Source organism: Bison bison, unplaced genomic scaffold, assembly GCF_000754665.1.
Source record: "Bison bison bison isolate TAMUID 2011002044 unplaced genomic scaffold, Bison_UMD1.0 scf7180017864194, whole genome shotgun sequence".
In the NCBI taxonomy this organism is placed as follows: Eukaryota; Metazoa; Chordata; class Mammalia; order Artiodactyla; family Bovidae; genus Bison; species Bison bison.
In genome coordinates this window covers 1,068,628-1,079,806 of record NW_011494766.1, presented here as the reverse complement: position 1 = coordinate 1,079,806, position 11,179 = coordinate 1,068,628, and the positions used below count along the sequence as shown (strand labels likewise).

The following is an 11,179-nucleotide window of genomic DNA, read 5'->3' as shown; positions in this document are numbered from 1 at the left end:
TCCAACTCTCACATCCATACATGACCACAGGAAAAACTATAGCCTTGACTAGACGGACCTTTGTTGGCAAAGTAATGTCTCTGCTTTTGAATATGCTATCTAGGTTGGACATAACTTTCCTTCCAAGGAGTAAGCGTCTTTTGATTTCATGGCTGCAGTCACCATCTGCAGTGATTTTGGAGCCCAAAAAAGTAAAGTCTGACACTGTTTCCACTGTTTCCCCATCTATTTCCTATGAAGTGATGGGACTGGATGCCATGATCTTCGTTTTCTGAATGTTGAGCTTTAAGCCAACTTTTTCACTCTCCACTTTCACTTAAATAAAAGAGGTAAAATTGATTGAATGTTTGTTGTGGAGGGCACTGTGCTAAAGTTACATGCGTTTTCTCTTTTAATTCTCACCACAACCTGATAAAGTCTGTAGAACTTTGGGGCTTCTTCTAATTATAAATTGTCGTAAATTCTGGGCTGTTTTCTGAGGAAAACCTTGTCTGCAAATATTACCTTGGCCCAACTCCATGTCAAAGTAAGTGGGCTTTTCTCCAGGCTCATGCCTGATTGGTAGGCTTCTTGACTTATATAACAAAATATTAAACCTGTTCTTTTCTTGAATACCCACTGAACGCATGATTCTGCCTTTAACCAGTAACTTGGACTTGAATCCTCATCTGCAGTCCTTGCTGGAAGCTTGACTGTTATAAATATTGTTCATGAAAGAGCACTCAGAGGGCATGTGGGCTCTCATTTTCCCTAGTTGTCTTCACTGTCCAATATGTGGTAGCCATTAGTCTCATGTGGCTATTTGAATTTAAATAAAATAAAAATTAAATAGAATAAATATTCAGTTCCTTAGTCAAAACAACCATATTTCAAATGCTCAATAGCCCTATGTGGCTGTAAGTCTTCATAATGGACAGGATAAATATGGAACATTTTGGTCATTCAGAAAGTTTTATTGGGCAGTGCTGTGATAAACTGTTAGGGTTTCACATCTGGACTGCATCTTCTTTAAAAAAATAATTTTCATTAAGTTGTTCTTTGATGTGTTGACAGTGGCCTGCCATTGTGGTCCATTCTAATAATGAGTCTTGAGTTCTTATATGTCAGAAATGGCTTTAAACACTTTTTATGAATTAAGTCAATTCTTTTAATAGTTTTTTGAGATACAGCATTATTATTATCTTCATTTTACAGAGCTTGGAGAGTTAAGCGACTTGCCTGTAGTCACCCAAATGGTAAAGGGCAGTGGTGGAATTTGAGTCCTGAAGTCTGGCTAAAACCTTTGTTCTTCACCACCACACTGTGCTGCCTCTGAAATCCTTATAAAGTTTTCTTGGATTTCATTCTTAGGATATAAGTAGTGACCTCATTATTTTTATCTCTTCATTTTTATATCCCTATTCCTCATGGCTGTAGCTCTTTATTTATTTAGTTTCTGTTATTATTATGCTGCAGTGCAATTCTGATGCCAAGCACCTAGTGTTAGCATGGACTCCACAAATTAAAGGCATAATTCCCTAAAAGATTACCTTTACTTCTAATACCAGCCACAATTTCAGAAGTCCTCAGACCAGTTGCACTTTGACCAACTGGCTATAAATATAAGGGTTGCTTTAACTCTTTTAGGTCTGATAATTTGCTAGAATGACTCACAGAATTCTGGAAAGCACTGTATTTACAGCTTTATCATAAAAGTTGTCAATCAGAACCAGCCCAATAGACAATTAGGATGATAACTGGAAGGGAAGTAGAATACATCACCCTTCCCCAATACTTGATGTGTTCAGCAACGAGGAAGCTAGCTGAGGCAGCTCTCATCCAGGCAGCTAGCGCAAGGCTGTGGAGCGCTGAGCCGCGTGTCATGCCCTGCGCTGCTGACTAGCGAACAATACAGTCAAGATGGCTAAAGGTGATCCCAAGAAACCAAAGATGTCTGCTTATGCCTTCTTTGTGCAGACATGCAGAGAGGAACATATGAAGAAAAACCCTGAGGTCCCTGTCAATTTTGCTGAATTTTCCAAGTAATGCTCCGAGAGGTGGAAGACCATGTCCAGGAAAGAGAAGTCTAAATTTGATGAAATGGCAAAGGGGGATAAAGTTCATTATGATCAGGAAATGAAGGATTACGGACCAGCTAAGGGAGGCAAAAAGAAGAAGGACCCTAATGCCCCCAAGAGACCACCATCTGCTCTGAACTCCGCCCCAAGATCAAGTCTACAAACCCTGGCATCTCTATTGGAGATGGGGCAAAGAAGCTGGGCGAGATGTGGAATAACTTAAGTGACAGTGAGAAGCAGCCATACGTCAACAAGGCATCGAAGCTGAAGGAGAGGATGTCACAGACTATAAGTCTAAAGGGAAGTCTGATGGTGCTAAGGGTCCTGCTAAATTTGCCCGGAAAAGGTGAAAGAGGAAGATAAAGATAAAGAAGAGGAGGAGGAGGAGGAGGATGAAGAGGAGGAGGAGGAGGAGGAGGAGGAGGAGGAGGAATTAAACAAACAAACAAACAAAAAACCCTGTTATCTGTCTTATTGTGAATACCTTAGAGTAGGGAGTGCTGTGATTTATATACCTCTTGCTCAAGATGTGTCGGTTGCCCTCGTTAGGTTTAATTACCCAATTGGATCACAGTCATATTGTAGTCTCTCAAAGTGCTCTAGCAATTGTCAGAGGTTTACATGAAGTGGCCATGGGTGTCTGGAACACCCGGAAACTGTATCAAAGCTGTACATATTTCCAAACATTTTTAAAATGAAAAGGCTCTTGTGTTCTCATTTCGTGCACTTTGCTGTTGGTGTGACAAGGCATTTAAAGATGTTTCTGGCATTTTTTTTTTTTTTTAATTAGTAAGGTGGTGTGTTAACTCTGTGGTCATTGGCTAGAAATCCTGAATTCTCAACTGTACATATCTATAGTTTGTAAAAAGAACAAAGCGACTGAGTTACACTCTTGACCATCCTTGCTTGGTGTGGAGGTTGTGGGGGCTATGCCTTCTAGAGGGGCTGTAGCACAGGGCATGCACTGTGGGGCTGGACCTGTGGACACTGCACTGAGCATCCATCTAGCTTCAGGTTGTCTTGTTTTTGTACATAGCCACATAACACCCCACTGCCATTCTTAGCTGTGGAGAAGGGGAGGTCAGCTGGCATGAGAAGTGTTTTGGGTCCTTTTTAGTTGAAGTGTGATAGTTTTAAACTCTTTGTTTTCTTAAACAAGCTGTAGCACTCTTCATTATCAGCAAAGCAAAGAGCCAGTGCACCAGTGAAAGTTCAAGAACCTTCTGTACTAAACACCACCTGCAATGTTCTCTTATTTTTTGTGTGTGTGTTTAGAATGCTGAAATGTTTCTTAAGTTAAACAAATAGTATTACATTTAAAAAGAAAAGCATATCTGAGAGTTAGTGTCCATAGTTTTTGTTGGGGTTTTATTACAGAGGCATGATTAATTGAATCATTGGCCATGTGATTGAACTCAGTCTTTAACACCCCCTCTCCTCCCTGGAGGTTGGGCTGGTTCAAAGCCTCAACACTCTAATCCTGTGGGTAGGTCTTTCCTATGACTAACTCTCATCCTGAGTCATCTCATTTGTATAAATCAGGCATGATGCAAGAGACTCATGAATAACAAAGCCTTCCTATCACTCAGGAAGTTCTAAAGATTTAGAGATTATCTCCGGGGGACCAGGGACCAAGACAAGATAAATCCTTTGTTACACAACAGTAGGTATTTTTCTTCTTTATTGAAGAATAGTTGACTTTCAATATTATATTACTTTCAGGTTTACAACATAGTGATTCAATATTTTTATACATTATGAAATGATTACCACTGTGAGTCCAGTTACCATCTGTCACCATAGAAGGTTATTACAGTGTTATTGACTATATTCCCTTTGTTGTACATTATATCCCTGTGACTTACCTATTTTATAACTGGAAGTTTGTACCTCTTAATCCCATTCACCTCTTTCACCCACCCCCTTCCCTCCTCCCATCTGGAAACCACTAGCTGATTCTCTGTATCTATGAATCTATTTCTGTTTTGTTATGTTTGTTCAGGAAATATATAAAACTATGATTAGTAGTCCTCTTGCACCTGTATAAAAATATGTATTTATATATATCTACATAAATGTTCTTTTATTTTTATGTATCAGTTCAGTTCAATCATGTCAGCTCAGCCATGTCCGACTCTTTGCGACCCCATGAAGTGCAGCATGCCAGGCTTCCCGGTCCTTCACCACCTCCCGGAGTTTGCTCAAATTCATATCCATTAGTCAGTGATACTATCCAACCATCTCATGCTGTTTCACCCCCTTCTCCTCTTGCCCTCAATATTTCCCAGCATCAGAGTCTTTTCCAATGAGTCGGCTTTTCGCATCAAGGGACCAAAGTATTGGAGCTTCGGCATCAATCCTTCCAATGATTATTATACTTGACTGGTTTGATCTCCTTGCAGTCCAAGTGACTCTCAAGAGTCTTCTCCAGCACAGCACTTTGAAAGCATCATTTTTTCAGTGCTCAGCCTTCTTCATGGTCCAACTCTCATATCTGTACATAGCTTTGACTATACGGATGTTTGTCAGCAAGCTGATGTCTCTGCTTTTTAATATGCTGTCTAGGTTTGCCATATATTTCTTTAGGCTGACTCAAATCCTTTTTGAAGTAAGGTGAAATGTTTATGTGTGTGTGTATGTGTGTGTGTGTATGAGTATAAATAGAAACAAACATTTTATGTATACCTGTATAAATATATATTTTTAATATAGGTGCACAAGAACTAACCACAGTTTTATTGATTCCCAGATCTATAGATTACCTTCGAAATAACTTAGTTTTACGCTTTTATTTTTCTGATGAAGAAATAAACCAGGAGACATGAAGTATCTGCCTAGCTGGTTAGTGGCAGAGTTGGGACTGGAATTCAGGGTTTTTAATCTTGCATTTAATACTCTTCTTGTTTTCATAATTTTAAGCTTGTCCTTTACATTAGTCATATACTTATCACCTCATATTATTCTCACCACCTTGCTAGGTCCAGAAACCTCAAGCTGCCCTCCAGAAACAGCTTTGGTGCAATAGGGTGAAGCTCAGCACAAACTATTTTTGTACTTTCTGCCTTTACGCATGTGCTATTCTTTCTGCCTCAAGTGTCCTTCTCACTCACTGGTCATTTCTTGATTGTTTTTAAATGTACAAGCTAAACCTCATTTCCCTGTGAAGGCTTCCCTGACTTTCTTTCATAGAGTTAATCTTTCTCTTCCTTTTCACATTATTTAGCATATGCCTGTATCTCAGTGGCGTTTATCACACTGCATTTTAAATTCTTTTCCCACATTTCAAACCTTAACAGAATTATTTATTTCACCCTTGTTGCCACTAAACCTATTACTCTCTCTGTCTCTCCAATCCTTATATAGCATCATCAGTGACTCAGCTGCTCCATCCAAAAATCTAGAAGTCGCCTTGATTTCCCTTTCGTCCTCATCTTGCACATTTAATTAACAACAAGTCACTTGGTTATACAGCCTAAATATATCCCAACACTTTCACCTCTCACCTTCAAACTGGTCTGTTTCCACTCTTGCTTTTTTTTCAATCCATTCTCCAAGCTGTGACCAGAGTTCTTTCAAAATAAAAAGCATCTCATGCCACTTCTAGCTTTATAGCTTCTACTTTTAGTAAAATACAATCCAAACTTCTTAATTTCAGGTGAACAGAAAAGTGAATCAGTTATAGATGTGCATGTATCCACTGTTTTTCAGATTCTTTTTGCAAATAGGCCATTACAGAGTGTTGCAGTGTTCCCTATGCTTTGTAGTAGGTCCTTGTTTTATATATAATAGTGTGTATATGTCAGTCCCAATATCCCAATGTATCCTTCCCTCCTCCTTACCCACTAACCGTAAGTTTGTTTTCTATGTATGTGTCTCTATTTATTTCTGTTTTGTAATTAAGTTCATGTGTACCCTTTTTTTTAGATTCCACATCTAACAGATATCATACATTTGTCTTTCTCTAGAAACATGCTTTTTTAAAAAATTAAATTTATTTATTTTTTGAAAAAATCCAAACTTCTTTCTGTGCTTGGAAGTAACCTACATCATGGTACCCATCCCTTCTTCATTTTCACCAGGCTCTCTCACTGTCCAGGTACTGGCCTCTCTCAATTTCTTCCGGTTTCTCAAACACACCAGGTTTGTGAATAAATAATACCCCTTATTGTTTTCAGCAGGCTATATACCCTGTGGAGCAGGTGTTGTGACTTGTTTTCTGGTATCCCTAGTGCTCAGCACGAAGAGTTGCACAGGGTGAGAAATCAATGAAAGTTCATTGAGTAATATTGAATAAAATTTGACTGCTCCCATTTATTACTTACGTGATCTTGGCTAGTCCGTTAACCTTTTTAACTTCATTTATAATGCCCATATCTTAGGGTTGTTGTCAAGATTAAAGGAGGTCAGTGGGTACAGTATTCTATAAATGTAGGGGATTGTTACTGCTATCATTGGTCACTTTTCTGTTCAACATGCCTTTGGGGCTTATATTAACAGTGCATTTCTCAGTAATGCCAAAGCTACTCCTTATTGGCTTTCATAGGCCTGAATGCATTATATGGTAAATTCTAGAGAGGCTGGAAGGCTGTTATAACTCTTGCTTCTGTTCTGTTTGTAGTAATGCAAGCCTACTTGGTAATTGGAGCCGCCTATAGGTGTATTGCTGTTGCCAACATGTAGTTCTTATTCTGTGCTTCCCTAGTGTTTCCATTAGCCAGGTAATATATTTTTCCAGCTAAATGATTAGCATCCAGCAGTTCCTGTGTAAATGCTTGTGTTCATTTCATTAAAAGCAAAAATGAAAAAACAAACCACCTCCCAATAAGGATTCTTAGTTAATTAAATAACTGTTTAAAGCACAGAGAATATTTATTTTTTTGTTAAAAAAAGTAATTATTCAACTCAGGGACATTTTTTAGTGTGGGATTAAGAATCTCTACAGATATCAATGATTATTTGGAAAAGTTAAATTGGAGGGCAATTCACTGATGTTAAGTACAACAGCTACTGGAACTATGTTTAAAAATGTGTTCCAAAGTGAAGGGTGAAGAAAATTGATTTTGCAGATGCTCAGTTGAAAGCAGTCACTTCATATTAGGCAGAAAAAGGCAGTTTGAGATAATCTCAGTATGAGAGAAATGTGATTTTTAGGCCAGCCAAAGAATAGGAGCACACTGGGACAGCTGGAGGTGTGGAAAGTGTTATCACTGATCCAAAGGGATAGAGGATTAGGGAGAGGGTGGGGAGATAGTGTCAGCTCAGATAAGGGTAGATAATTTATTTTTAGTTTTCTCCTGACTTTAGTTCTTAGACAACCTGAGTGTTTAATCCTGGCCTCCTGTTCTTTTTTCTCCTACCTTGTAAAATTTAACCTTTTCTATCATTTGTCTCATCACAACATATGCATGTTCTCACCTGTCCATCAGCCATCTGTTGGCTAAACTCAGACCCTATTTAGTGGGCATAGCATAAATGAGCATAGCATCAGCTTATATTTGTCAGGAATGCCCCGGGAGTATCTTTCTTGACTCCAGGATGATGATGACTGCTCTTTTAGAAATGTAATGCATTTTGTTTTAAGATGCTTATCTTTTCAAAATTTTCCTGGAATCACTTCCCATAGGCATTATCATTTCTTCCCAAATGGACAAAGATAGACTTGAGTGGGCCAGTGGTCAGGCAGTTGTGTGATAATCAGAGAGGAATAGAAACACGCCCGTGTGGCATATTCAGGTTACTCCTTCTCCCAATTTCAGTCCTCCTAAATTAACTTCCTCTGTCCTAAGATCGGACCAGGAACACAAATACAATATAATACAACTTATTATATTCAGAGACTATTACCAATGGATTAGTATTTTGGATTTGATTGTACAGACAGCTGTACAAATCCCATTTTCTGATTGAACAGAACTGAGTAACTTGACCAAATCACCTATCTGTCTTAAGCCCATAGAATATCAGATAAAACCCATTAAAACTGTTGTTTTTGTATGTCAAAGTGGTGAATTATTGGTAATTTCATACAGTCAAAACTAATAATAGTAATCACTAACAATAGCTAACCTTAATTGCATGTAACATGTATTAACTGTGGTATTTATTCAAATGAATACAAACAAAGCACTCTGGACAGCTCTTGGCAGAATGGGGTCACACCATGTGCTTTATTTTACAATGATGACCCCATTTAATCCTCACAAACGCTTTCTGTAGTAATGATTCTTATTAATCCTGTTTTATACATGAAGAAAATAAGGCTCAAAGAGTGATCTCTTTGAAAAGGCACTGAGAGACGATCCAGGATCTAATCCTGAGCAGTGTGTCTCCCAGCCTGCTCTCTTAACTACTACAGACATCATCTCAGATGCCTATGTATGCCTATTGTACTCTCATTAAACAAATGTTTTATTCAAAACCTACTGCCTAGAATTCTGCCCTGGGTAAGGTTTTCTAGAGAAAACCTCACTTGTGCATAAAAAGGTTTTATTATCAAGGGTCAGTACAAGATAGTAACTTTGGGGTGTCTCAAGGAAGTACATGTTAAGGTCCAGGCGCATGGTCAGCAAATACTGTTAATTCTGTTAAGTTCAAGCATTATTTGGCAAAGTGAGGTCCAGAGGAAGATTAAGATAAACTACTAGTATACATTACATTCAAAATTAAAAGAAATTATTGATTTCTTCTATGTTATTAATAATTTAATGTTTTCATTATCATTGACACGCATACTCAGATACCATCATCCCTGTGTGCATTGCTGTGTTTGGTGAGTATAGATGAATGACTACTCACAGTTGCTGCATTGAAAATAACTTTGATTTTCATTTATTCAGAACCTCTTTAAAATTGTGTCCTCTTCAGTTTAAAATCCATAATTCTATTTATTCATTTTTTAAAAACTTACTGAGTATTTTCAATATAGCAGGCACTGAAAATTATATATCAGCAAATAAGACATAGTCCCTGGGCCTAAGAAGCTCACCATATTCTGAATGAAAAAAAAAAAAAAAAAAGCACATGTTTGGACAAGAACTCAAATGTCTGAAGAAGAAAATCAATGTTTCAGTGCAGCACAAATCTTAAAATTAACAAAGATTTACTCAAGTGCTTCCTGACTATAAAGTCTGTGTTTCTTCTTAATTGTTTTACCATTTCAGAAGATCTACGGTCTACTTTCCATTGTGTAGTACAACAGTTGAGGTCCTGCTGGAAGATGCTAATGACTTACTGGTTTGTATCTGTTACCTTCAGGGTCATTTTCAGTAGATGTCAGATTCTGGAGTAGATCTAAACTTTTACTGGAATTGGGTAAAATTCAACCAACATTGTATAGAGAAGAAAGAGAAGAGTTTGACTCAGTACACTCTTAGAAACTTTGCTAACTTCCTGAATTCCTGGAATCATGGGAACAGATAACTTCTCACATTTTCTTCATGGAGAAAATTTTAGTTAAGTTTAAATAGTTAATTTGCATCTTTACAGAGAAGCTATTTTCCGTAGTCAATGTGTAAGAAAAAATTTGGGTATAATAAATATTACCTCTAAATACTCAATAAAATTGGTCTTAATCATATCAGTTCAGTTCTGTCACTCAGTCATGTCCGACTCTTTGTGACCCCATGAATTGCAGCACGCCAGGCCTCCCTGTCCATCACCAACTCCCAGAGTTCACTCAAACTCATGTCCATCGAGTCGGTGATGCCATCCAGTCACCTCATCCTCTGTCGTCCCCTTCTCCTCCTGCCCCCAATCCCTCCCAGCATCAGAGTCTTTTCCAGTGGGTCAACTCTTCACATGAGGTGGCCAAAGTACTGGAGTTTCAGCTTTAGCATCATTCCTTCCAATGAACACCCAGGACTGATCTCCTTTAGGATGGACTAGTTGGATCTCCTTGCAGTCCAAGGGACTCTCAAGAGTCTTCTCCAGCACCACAGTTCAAAAGCATCAATTCTTCGGCACTCAGCTTTCTTCACAGTCCAACTCTCACATCCATACATGACTACTGGAAAAACCATAGCCTTGACTAGACGGATCTTTGTTGGCAAAGTAATGTCTTTGCTTTTGGATATGCTATCTAGGTTGGTCATAACTTTCCTTCCAAGGAGTAAGCGTCTTTTAATTTCATGGCTGCAATCACCATCTGCAGTGATTTTGGAACCCCCCAAAATAAAGTCTGACACTGTTTCCATTGTTTCCCCATCTATTTGCCATGAAGTGATGGGACCAGATGCCATGATCTTAGTTTTTTGAATGTTGAGCTTTAAGCCGATTTTTTCACTCTCCTCTTTCTTTTTCAGCACAAAGTAATTGAGACTGGTTAAGAAATGGTGGGTCATTGCATTTTACTTCCCACTCACGCTTGGCCATATACTTATTGAATGAAATGGTAGGCAGAATTGCCTACATTATTTAAATTATTATTATTATTACTTTTGCTGAGCAACATATATTTGAATTTGTCTAAATGTAAAGAGCACATGATGATAATCCACTGTATTGATTATGCCCCTGCTCCTTATAGTTCTCTTGCAGTTCAGCTATACCCCATTATTGTAACAACCCACATGAGTAGTCTTACTCGAAAAAAATGGAAGGATTGAAGCTCCCAACACAAACTTGACCCCAAGTTTGTCAGTGTTGGTCTTCAGGTTCTCATCATTGTCTTGTAGGGTCTTGGTATTTTGTGACATAAAACAGGTGCCCATAGGCATAAGCTTCCAAGTTGATCCAGACTGTCCTAATGTCTTGGTGTAAAGGAGATAAACTCCCTCAGTGTTTGTTAAACACAGAACTTGTAATATCTTGAGTGTATTTAAAATTATCCCACCACAGATGATGACACAATTAGTCATCTTAATGGTACTATCCATAGGGAAAGAGAAAGAATAAAGGTAGGTTTGAGCTATCCAGGGCCAGACATTTGCTTCTGGTATGTCCAGTGTGGCTCCATCCTAGTTGAATCTGAGAATTACTCAATTTAGTCCCACCTACCATAAACTACTTTTTCCATGGAAAAACCATTCCTGAATATATAAGAACAAGAAAATCCTGTTTCAGCCTGCATAATTCACAACCCTGATAATTAGCACATGTTTGTGGTTATCTATATTTATATATAA

At 38.2% G+C, this 11,179-nt stretch overlaps 1 pseudogene; it reads left to right on the top strand.

Moving 5' to 3' along the window:
* The first annotated feature begins 262 nt into the window (after positions 1-262).
* LOC104991587 lies at positions 263-3,767 on the top strand (annotated as a pseudogene).
* The last annotated feature ends 7,412 nt before the right edge of the window (positions 3,768-11,179 follow it).